Below are 12,312 nucleotides of genomic sequence, written 5' to 3'. Positions count from 1 at the left end.
GGTCGTACTTATTGAAAAATAAAATTATTAAAAAATAAAAATTATGTTGGAGTTTAAAAAAAAAAACTTATAGAAGGTAATTTTATAAATTCAAAACATGACGGGCCAAGAGAATGAGAATAATTAGTCTAATTTTTTTAAAAAAATCTTAATTAACGAGGCGAGAGGGACTCGAACTCGAACTCGAATCGTAGAGAAAGTAGGGTGAGACCATACAAGCTAATGCTCAGTATTATTAGTCTGATATTTTTTTTAACATTGGGAATCCTTAACCGCTATTTTTTGTGTGTTTTAGGTAAATTCAAAAAGTCATTAGCATTCGAATCACATTGATAATCTAACATTTTCTTGCCTAATGCATAGTACAATTCTTGAACTTTTTATATATAATGTCAAGTGAGTACGGTTGATAGAGAACGTTGATAGAGAACGTGTATATATATATATATATATATATATATATATATATATATATATACACACACATATATATCTACCAAGTGGGCTAAAAAATAAACACGATTGATAAATAATATTATAAAGAGTGAGTTGTATGTGAGATCGTCTCACGGATACTAATCTGTGGGACGGGTCAACCTTATCCATATTCACAATAAAAAATAATATGCTTAGCATAAAAAAACAATATTTTTCATGGATGAAGCCAATAAAAGATCCGTCTCACAAATACGACCCGTGAAATCATTTCACATAAGTTTTTGTCTATTATAAAAGGCTTCAGTTGTTCTTCGTGTGTGTGTGTGGTTAATCTGTACATTTGAAGTTACAAGTGTTGGCGTGTTGAGAATTAGAAATGGCTTGATCTGTACATTCGTTGGCGTCTTGGGTATTCAAAATGGCTTGATATTAATGGTATCGATTTTTTTCTTTATATATTTATAATTAAGTTTATTAGCAGCAATAAATGTTTTAGATATTTATATAATTTAGCTTACATTTGGGAAGATTTTTTTTTTAAATTCCATAAATTTCAATTATAGATATTATATTAATAATGAAAAAATAAATCAAATATTAATTATGTATCTTACTTATTTACACATATTAGAATGAATTTCAAATGTCTCAATTATTAAGTGAACTTGAAATTCATCATAATTAAAATAAAATACTATATAAAATAGGCGTATTTAAAATTTATGATATTACTTCTTTAAATCAATAAAACACATTCGAATATATTTAAAATTCATGAAACATTTAGTAAATGACGTCCCGGAGATAATTCTTTAATAATTTGGACATCTCTATAAAATCAAGTGAATGTATAATATAAAATAAACTTGAGAATTTAACTATGATCGAATATCAATATATAGCATACGCAAATCTCATCTCAAGCTGAATAATTAAGCCTACTTAAGTCAACGAGCCGAGTATAAATTGTATTTCAATTCAATTTTTATATCGCTCTTGAATAATTTTGAATTGTTTACAAGCCATTACAATTAATTTATTTTTAACCTCTATAAATATTTTAAATTAATTACCATATTATGTAATCATCAATTATTCAATTCGATTAAAAGATAAGGTTATGTAGTGTAATAGATATAACTATGTTTTAACAAATAATTAATTTAGCAAACTAACACAAAAACTCACGTGAGACGATTCCACGAATCAATTTTGTGAGACATATATTTCAATTTGGTCACCCATGAAAAAATATTATAACAAAATTATTATTTTTATTATAAATATAGATAAGATTGACATATCTCACGAATAAAGATTTGAGAGGCTACGTCACAAAAAACCTATTCGCAGACTAGTTAGAATTTTATGGCCGTAGCCATAATTAACTAACATGCTTATTATCAAATATAGAAATTAGTCGAATATATCAATCAGAAATCAATTAAAACTTTGGACATTACGTTACAAATCAATCGAAAACGACGTAAACCAGCCTCGACAGCCTAATTTAATTTTACGAGGATGGTACGCAACATTTTGGTCCACACCCCTCGCTAGGACAATCATATTCAGACATACAAATTAAGTCGATGGTTCGAACATATCCCAAAATTTCTTTTCTAAAAAAAAAAAAAAGAAAAGAAAAAGAAAACGATTTTGTTAAGTATGAGCAATTTGGCGACTTTAAGGAGAACAATTATAATAAGAATAATGTCTTAATTTGAAACTCGTCTAAAACCCATTTACACAGATAGCAAAGAAAAAATAAAATTATTGTTGTGAAAAAGTAAAAATTTATGGTAAAAAGTAAAAATCTCAAACTCTCAAAATTTACCAAACTACACACTTTATAATATTTTTCTCTCTACTCAATTATGATTTTCTTCACAAATGAGAGATCTATTTATAGAGTTTCTTTACACATAATCCAAAAATAAAATTCATCATCACCTACATCATCACACACTAATTTTCAATATTTACAACTCTTATTTTTCACATTCAAATATTCAATACACACATTTTAAATTATTTTTCAACACTCCCCCTTGTGATGATGATCATGATACGATGATGTCTTCATTACGTATTTTTGTACTGCCTCGTTAAAAACCTTACTTGGAAAAACCCATTGGGATAAAAACCATAGTAAGGGAAAAAGAGTGCAGTCACGTAAACTCCCCCTGATGTTGACAAGAACAATTCTTCACAAATTTCGTAGATTGCGCATCCCAATATTATATATGTGCTTTCTGAATATTGACGTAGGAAGTGCCTTTGTGAAGAGATCTGATGAGTTTTCACTTGATTGAATGTGACAAACATCAATACATTTATTCTTCTCAAGCTCCTTGGTGAATGCGAAGAACTTAGGAGGAATATGTTTAGTTCTGTCGCTTTTTATGTATCCTTCTTTCATTTGAGCAACACATGCAGCATTATCTTCATATAGTATCACAGGCTTTGGATATGTTGGGTCATTGATTTTAACCACACACATTCACGACTTGCTTCATGTAGTGCAATAATCTCGGCATGATTTGATGAAGTTGTTACGAGCGTTTGTTTCTGTGAACGCCAAGATATTGCAGTGCCTCCACGAGTAAATACATATCCAGTTTGGGAACGTGCTTGTGTGGATCAGATAAGTATCCAGCATAACCAATTATACTTGGATTAGCATCTTTTGAATACAAAAGTCCCAAGTCTGTCGTTCCTCGTAGATAACGGAATATATGTTATAATTCCGTTCCAGTGTCTCTTTGTTGGATATGTGCTAAATCTTGCCAACAGATTCACGGCAAAAGATATATCAGGCCTTGTACAATTTGTAAGGTACATAAGGGCACCGATGGCACTTAGATATGGTACTTCTGGACCAAGAATATCTTCATCATCTTCACATGGACGGAATGGATCCTTTTCTATGTTTAATGATCTAACAACCATTGGAGTACTTAAAGGATTTGTTTTATCCATATTAAAACGTTTAAGGATCTTTTCTATATAATTTGTCTGGTGAACAAACATTTCACATTCTTTTTGTTCAATTTGTAAACCCAGACAATACTTGGTTTTTCCAAGATCCTTCATTTCAAATTATTCCTTCAAGTATGACACAACTTCTTGAATTTCCTTATTCGTTCCAATGATGTTTAAATCATCAACATATACAGCAATAATTACGCATCCGGATGTTGTTTTCTTAATGAAAACACAAGGGCATATTGAATTATTTACATATCCTTTTTTCATCAAGTGACCACTTAGTCGATTATACCACATTCGACCTGATTGCTTTAACCCATATAATTATCTTTGTACAGAATAACATTCCCTGGGTTTTGAACTTTGTGCTTCAGGCATCTTAAATCCTTCAGGGATTTTCATATATATATATTACTATCAAGTGATCCATATAAGTAAGCTGTAACAACATCCATAAGACGCATTTCTAAATTTTCAGATACCGCCAAGCTAATCAAATACCGAAACATAATTGCATCCATCACAGGAGAATACGTTTCTTCATAATCAATTCTAGGCCTTTGAGAAAAACCTTGTGCAACAAGGCGAGCTTTATATCTTACTATTTCATTTTTCTCATTTCGCTTTCGAATAAAAAACCATTTATATCCAACAGGTTTTACACCTTCAGGTGTAAGGACTATAGATCCAAAAACATTACGTTTATTTAGCGAATCCATTAAACCTGGATGGCTTCTTTCCATTTATCCAATCCTGCAGATTTTTACATTCACCAAAAAATTTTGGTTCATGATCTTCATTATCATTTATGATGTCGATTGCCACATTATAAGAAAATATATCATCGATTTCTTTTATATCTTTTCGGTTCCATATTTTTTCAGTATTAATATAATTGATAGAGATTTCATGATTCTCGTCAGTTTGTGGTTCTGACAGAATATTTTCATCATCTTGTGTTTCTTCAGGAACATCATTCTCTATTTTGTGACCATCATGTGTTTCTTCAGGAACATCATTTTCTATTTTGTGATCATCGTGTTTCTTTATCAATTTTCTTTTTCGAGAATTTTTATCCTTGGAACCGACTGGTCTTCCATGCTTCAGGCGTTTTACGACATCATGACTTTGTTCAATTTGTTTCTTTGGAATTTCAATTCGAGCAGGGGCATTTGCAGCATGTATATATGATTTAGTTACTCCTTTTGTGTCTGCAAATACATCAGGTATTTGATTTGCTATTCTTTGCAAGTGCACAATTTGCTGTATATCTTTTTCACATTGTTGTGTTCTTGGATCCAGATATAACAATGACGATACATACCATGTAATTTTCTTTTCGGTATGTTTCTGTTCTCCCCCTAATATTGGGAAGATTTCTTCATTAAAATGACAATCAGCAAAACGTGCTGTGAACACGTCGCCTGTCTGAGGTTCAAGATATCGAATGATTGATGGACTATCATAACCGATATAAATTCCAACCTTTCTTTGAGGTCCCATTTTCTTTCGTTGCGGTGGTGCAATAGGCACATACACCATACATCCAAAAATTCTCAGATGAGAAATGTCTGGTTCTTTACCAAATGCAAACTGTAATGGGGAGTATTTATGATATGCACTTGGTCTGATACAAATTAATGAAACAGCATGTAAAATTGCATGTCCCCATATAGAAATAGAGAGCTTTGTTTTCATAATCATTAGTCTAGCAATCATTTGTAGACGTTTAATCAATGATTCAGCCAATCCATTCTGTGTATGTACTTGAGCAACAGGATGCTCAACAATGATTCCCATAGACATACAATAATCATTGAAAGTTTGGGAAGTAAATTCACCAGCATTATCAAGTCTAATTTTCTTGATTGTATAATCGGGAAACTGATTCCTCAATTTTATTATTTGAGCAAGTAATCTTGCAAATGCAACATTTCGAGTTGACAATAAACATACATGTGACCATCTGCTGGATGCATCAATCAATACCATAAAGTATCTGAATGGTCCACATGGTGGATGGATTGGTCCACAAATATCACCCTGAATACGTTCAAGAAACATTGGTGATTCAGTTTGAATTTTGACTGGTGATGGTCTTATAATAAGTTTTCCAAGAGAACATGCTTTACATTGAAACTTATTACTCTGAAAGATCTTCTGGTCTTTCAATGTATGACCATGTGTATTTTCTATGATTCTTCGCATCATTGTTGAACATGGATGTCCCAATCGGTCATGCCAATTTGTTAATATCGAAGAATTACCAACTACCATGTTTGATTCAATGAGACTTATATGTGTATAATGCGATCCAGTAGGGAGCATTGGTAGTTTTTCAATCACATATTTCTTTCCTGATTTATATGTGATAAGACACGTATATTTCTCATTCCCTTCATTCATTTTTTAGTATCATACCCATGGGAATATATATCATTAAAACTCAACAAATTTCTTTTCGATTGTGGTGAATATAAATCATCATTGATCAAAAATTTTGTACCATTAGGTAACAAAAATTGTGCTTTACCACATCCTTTAATCAAGTCTACAGGACCTGATATTGTATTCACCCTTGTTTTTGTTGGTTTTAGTTCCAAAAAATATCTTTTATCTCGGAGGATAGTGTGCGTTGTACCACTATCGGGTATGCAAACTTCAGCTTTGCTCATAGTATTTTCCATATTTCAATTAAAAAAAATATGCAATGAAATAAAATTACTGACAATAAAATGCAAAAATATAGCACACAATAAAACATTATCATATGGGTACATAAAATATTTTACATATTTATTCCACCAGCAAATTGATCATTGTCTGAGAAATCAATCAGAAAATCTCCAGCATCAAAATGAGTTTAATCACTCAAAGGTTCACTTTGTTCAGTGAAGTTGGTCTCCTTTTCTTTCCCCTTTAATGATTCTTTATAAAGTTTACAAAGATGCTCAGGGGCTCGACAAATACGGGACCAATGTCCTGGAGTACCACATCTGAAACAAGAACTTTCATATCTTTTTGAGTGATTCTCATTAACACTCATATTTTCATGATGTCTTTTATGTTGATGGTTTGGGACGTTCTTTTGAGATGAGTTATAAAAATAACTATCTCGATTATTTTCAAAACCACGGCCGCGTCCACGACCACGACCACTTCCACGTCCACATTCACGACCACGACCTCGATTTCGTCCTCGACCAAAATCTTTTTTATAACTTTGATTTTGGTTTCCAGATTTAAATTCATTTTTGCTTACGACATTTACTTCAGGAAATGCCGTTGAACCAGTGGGTCGTGCCTGATGATTTCTCATTAAATTCATTTGTTCGAATCTTTCTTTTAATCCCTTCCACAAAGCCATGGGATGTCAACACAAAAATATCATGGCTTTTGCCTTTTCTTGGGATGTCGATATGCCATTTTCTTTTATGGTCTCATTTAGACCCAATGACTCAAGATGCATTTATACATCGAAAGTCCATGGCATATAATTTTTTTCCGTGATATCAAGAGCAATGAATTCGAGCTTTGTCAAATTTGACATGATGGTACTAAAAAAAATTACGATGCATTTTATTAGTTAATAAATATTGCAATACAAAGTAACGGATAAACAACAAGTACAAGCATTTGTAAAAATAAAGAAAACACACGAGGAGGATATTCTCCGATAAATACAAGACTCGTGAGTATGATAACCAAAATAATTAAAATTAACCTTGAGAAAGTCATCTTCTTTTTTCTTCGAAAAATTTGATGAAGAATAATTTTTAGAGAAGAAGAGAAAGTTGTAGTGATTGAATGTGTTTGTGATATCATATTTATAGAGCAAAAACTAGCCGTTTTTTTACTATTTATGACCGTTGGTGTACAAAAAAATAAAGGTATGTATTTGTATAATTTTATGGTAATAATATGGTATATATAATATTAGACATGTTTAAATTTATGTATATCATATCATAATATTATAATGAGCGTCATAATTTATTTTGTTTAAAAACCTTATAGGCTTTTATACTTGTCGTATCCCTTACTGGGAGTGTGGGATGTCGTCTTAACATCCTCCCAGGATTTATAACAAGTTTATGAAAAATTTATTTTTATTATTTCTAATAATAACATTATATTGTATATTAAATAAATACACAATAAATAAATAATAATAAAATAAATATTATTACTTTTGTTATCTTTTTCTTCTGTTTGGAGCTTGGAAAAGTATGTAGGACTTTTAGAGCTTCGTGCTGATAACGTGTTGTGAAAAAGTAAAAATTTATGGTAAAAAGTAAAAATCTCAAACTCTCAAAATTTACCAAACTACACACTTTATAATATTTTTCTCTCTACTCAATATGATTTTCTTCACAAATGAGAGATCTATTTATAGAGTTTCTTTACACATAATCCAAAAATAAAATTCATCATCACCTACTTCATCACACACTAATTTTCAATATTTACAACTCTTATTTTCAACATTCAAATATTCAACATTCAAATATTCAATACACACATTTTAAATTATTTTTCAACAATTATAACATGTACATTCACGTTGCATTTGGATTAGATGAATTTCCAATCCATCGATTTCAATTTTTATTTTTGGGGTTTTAGAAAACTAAAACCATTAACTTCAAATACATCTCTTGCATTGTATATACAGAGTGTTTTATGCTAATTATTTCACTTAATAACAAAAATATTTAAACTTCATTTTAATTTGTGTAACTAATTTGTAAATAAGTATAATATGAATCCAATATTTCATCTATTGCTTCATTGTTAATAATAAATTAAATTGAAATAAAATGATTTTAAATTCATCTCCTCCAAAACACTCTCAAATCTGAAAAATTTGATGATAAAGAGAAAATGTGATAAATTAGTACTTTAAAATCTGATAAACGAGTAAAAAAATTTTGAATTTAATAATTTTAAATATGAAATTATTTATTTGGTCAGAGAAGATGATCCGAGACATATATTAAAGAAGGGTTCTATGTTATGTGAAACCGTTTCACGGATCATAATATGCGAGACGAATCAATTCTATCTATATTCACAATAAAAAGTAATACTCTTAGCATAAAAAATAATACTTTTTCATGGATGACCCAAATAAGATATTTATCTCACAAATATGACCCGTGAGACCGTCTCACACAAGTTTTTGTCTATATTAAATTGGTACACCTAGCTCAAATGTATTCATCCAGCACACAAGATCAAAAAATTCGAGTTCCAAAAGTAAATACAATGTTTTGTATATCCAATTTTTTTCCAATTAGAACCGAGTTAGCAACCCCATATATGATATATTAAGAACAAAAATAGAATTGATGGGCGTATCAAACGCGTAAGAAATACGAGAAATTGGTCTTCAGTCCTCAGCCGTCGATTTTTTTTTGTGTTTAGTCCATGGGTACTTTTTTAGTACCACATTTCTACATGAAGTGTACCACATTTCTACATGAAATATACCACATTTTGTATGACATAGTACCACAATTTTGTGAGTAGAAAGTGAACCCAAAGAAATGTTTTGATTGAAGATTTTTCACCAACTTTCCCTAATAAATACTCTTACTTTATGAATAGTGTATAAATATTGACTAGAAGAAGTAAAATAGATTTTTTTTTGAAAGGAAAAAAAATCTATTTTAAGAGAATAAAATTCACAGTATTAGCAAAAAAAAATCATATGAAATTCATTTTAAAATATAAAAATAAAATAACAGCAATGACCTTTATTTAATATAGTTGAACGTGACTCCCTCTCATAGAATGACATGTAATCTATTCATTTAATCAGTAAAGGAACGTAAATTTATTTATTTATTGAAAAAAAAAAAGAACTCCATAAAGAGAGAATAATGATATTATTTAATCGGTCGATGGAAAAACGACGTAGCATGTACGTACGTACCAATTTGGCGGGGGACAGAGACATCAGACAACAACTGTCATGCAATCACGGGCAGTACTTTTTTCAAGTGGTCACGCGTGACTCAACAACTGCATTAAGTCATAGTACCATGTGCAGCCCCCAAAATAAATAAATAATATTGAAAATATATTTTTAATATAAAAATTAATAATTTTTTTATAAATCGGATTTGATTGGAGATTCGTATCATAAAATTTATTTAAACGATTTTATTGGAATTTTTGTGATATTTTTAATGTACATTTATTATTAATATTATTTTAATCTTAATAATAGGTTAAGTGTGATATTGAAAATAAATTGTAAACACAATTATCTTAAAATATAAAAGATAAGAATTCAAACGCGCGTTATGAATCGAAAAGATTTGGAAATCAAGAAAATTGGGATAAATTAGTGTAAAATTTGTGTAGCGTTTTGTTTTTATTATTTTATTTTTCATGAGTGATCCAAATAGAATTTATATCTCACACTGACTCGTGAAACAAGTTACTACTTACTAATATACTAATATACATCTATTAACTAATTAAAGTATCTAAAAAACATACAATTTTTTTTTTTTTTGACTACACATACAATTATTTTTGAATATGTCAAAAAAAAAAATAATTCTCTAAATCTATGTAAAAACACAAACAAATCTGTATGTACATTGTAAGATTTTTTTTTTTTACAAACAATTTTTTTTTTTATGTCTTATCTATCGCTGAAAGTGATAAATACGAAGCAACGCGTGGCTTGATATGATCCATGATCCAATTATTGCTGTGTTGGATCTAAAAATGGATGCGTTGACGTGGACAAATCTCCTACGCACCTTTTTACCAAGGTGCTTTGTAATTTGAACTTTGTTACCTACGCTGGTTTGAGTCATATTTCCCGATTTCTTGATTAGATTCACATGACACCAACATATGATTTCCAAAAATAGATAAAGCTGATGAAGACATCGAACCGATATCAGAAGATCAAAGTAAAACTCACATCATATCAAGTTGATCAAAAAATTCAAAATCAAATTGAGATTTATTTATACAAAAACAAGATCCTTATACAAATATAGATCCATTTGCATTCTTTTCGACTCGACGCAGGGCATATCCGAAGATCTTGAAATTTCGCATGTGTTAAAGATGACATAAACTTGTGTGAGACGGTCTCACGGGTCGTATTTGTGAGACGGATCTTTTATTTGGGTCACCCATGAAAAAGTATTACTTTTTATTGTGAATATGAGTAGGGTTGACCCGTCTCACAGATTATGATCCGTGAGACGGTCTCACATGAGACCCACTCATCAAAGATTTAAAAGATTTTATAGTTTACGGATTTCATTACATACTCACGTGATATTTGAATTTGTCAGAGTTTAAATTTTAGACTTTTACAACTTTATTTATTAATTTCACACGAACGAGTTTGGATAGTAAGGAATTTATTTATTTCATTATTTATGATAAATTAATTATATGTGTTTTAGGATTTAAGAAAATTGTTTTTAAAAAAATTTAGTTTAAATTAAATAAATTCAGAAGTTAGGATGTTCCACATTTATTGACCTCAATCTGACAGTTTCGATATGGATGATGACAAACCAGGTCTAAACTTAAAATATATTTATTTTTAATATCCCGACATTATCTTAACTCGAACTAACTTAAATTATAATTCTAGTTGAATGTAATTTAAAAGTAATTTATTTTTATTAAATAATTCTCGATTCCTACTTTATCGGAATGTTTCATTCATTTATGAATAATAAAATAAAAAATATATACCCACCTGTGGTAAGCTTTTATTAGATCAAACCGGCATAGAGGGAGATGAAAAGTCGAAATTCTACATGGTTTATAAAGCAAAAAACGACAAATGTCGGATGGGGTGGCATTGGGTTACCACTAATCATTATAAATTTAATATTTTAATATGATATAATCCGCAGGTGTTGCCTTCCAGAAAATTCTTACTTTATTTTCATCCAGCAGTGTATAATTAAAACGACGCTCATAAAACTATTATAATATAATGTTTTTAATTAATTTGATTTATATGAAAATGACTTACTGACTAAACTACAATTTTTAAATAATGAAATAGAAAAACAAATAAAAAAAACACATCAAGTAGGGATTGAACTTATAATTTTTTGTGAGTAAGTCTTATGTGAGACCGTCTCACGCATACTAATCTGTGAGACGGGTCAACCCTACCCATATTCACAATAAAAAGTAATACTTTTAGCATAAAAAGTAATAATTTTGTATGGGTGACCCAAATAAAATATCCGTCTCACAGATACGACCCGTGAGACCGTCTCACACAAGTTTTTGCCAAAAAATTATACTTTTTCATGGATAACCCAAATAAGAGATCCGTCTCACAAATTCGACCCGTGAGACCGTCTCACACAAGTTTTTACCATTTTTTGTATGGGAGACAAATATTCTTATCCACTTGATTATAAGGACTTGTATAAAAAACTTGAAACTTTATTAATATATATTTAATTATAAAAACAGATCAAACAAACTTAATAATAGTAATAGATTTCTTTGGGAAATTTTGTAATTTACTATGCTTATTTCTTGCTTTTCTATACATTTAAAGTTCCTTATTGATATGATCCGGGTGAATCGGGTGAACTAGGTCGGCAATCCACCGAATCTTGATGTGAAGATGATGAAGGAAAAATGAGCTGTATGATGTCCTGAATACAAGAAAACGAACACGTTAATCAGCGCCGGAGGGGTGTCCGACGTGGCTATTCTGATGCTTAAGTTAGCAAGTTGAATAAAACCAGTGTAGAGAAATAAATGTCACAGGTGTATATATATGTGAATATATGTCCCCTGAATAAATGCAAAGCAAACCTGCTATTTATAGGAAGGAAGATAACGACTTTTCATTGTTTTCAGTGTCTA

This window comes from Primulina eburnea, chromosome 8 (assembly GCF_022965805.1).
Source record: "Primulina eburnea isolate SZY01 chromosome 8, ASM2296580v1, whole genome shotgun sequence".
NCBI lineage: Eukaryota > Viridiplantae > Streptophyta > Magnoliopsida > Lamiales > Gesneriaceae > Primulina > Primulina eburnea.
This window is presented reverse-complemented; position numbering follows the sequence as displayed.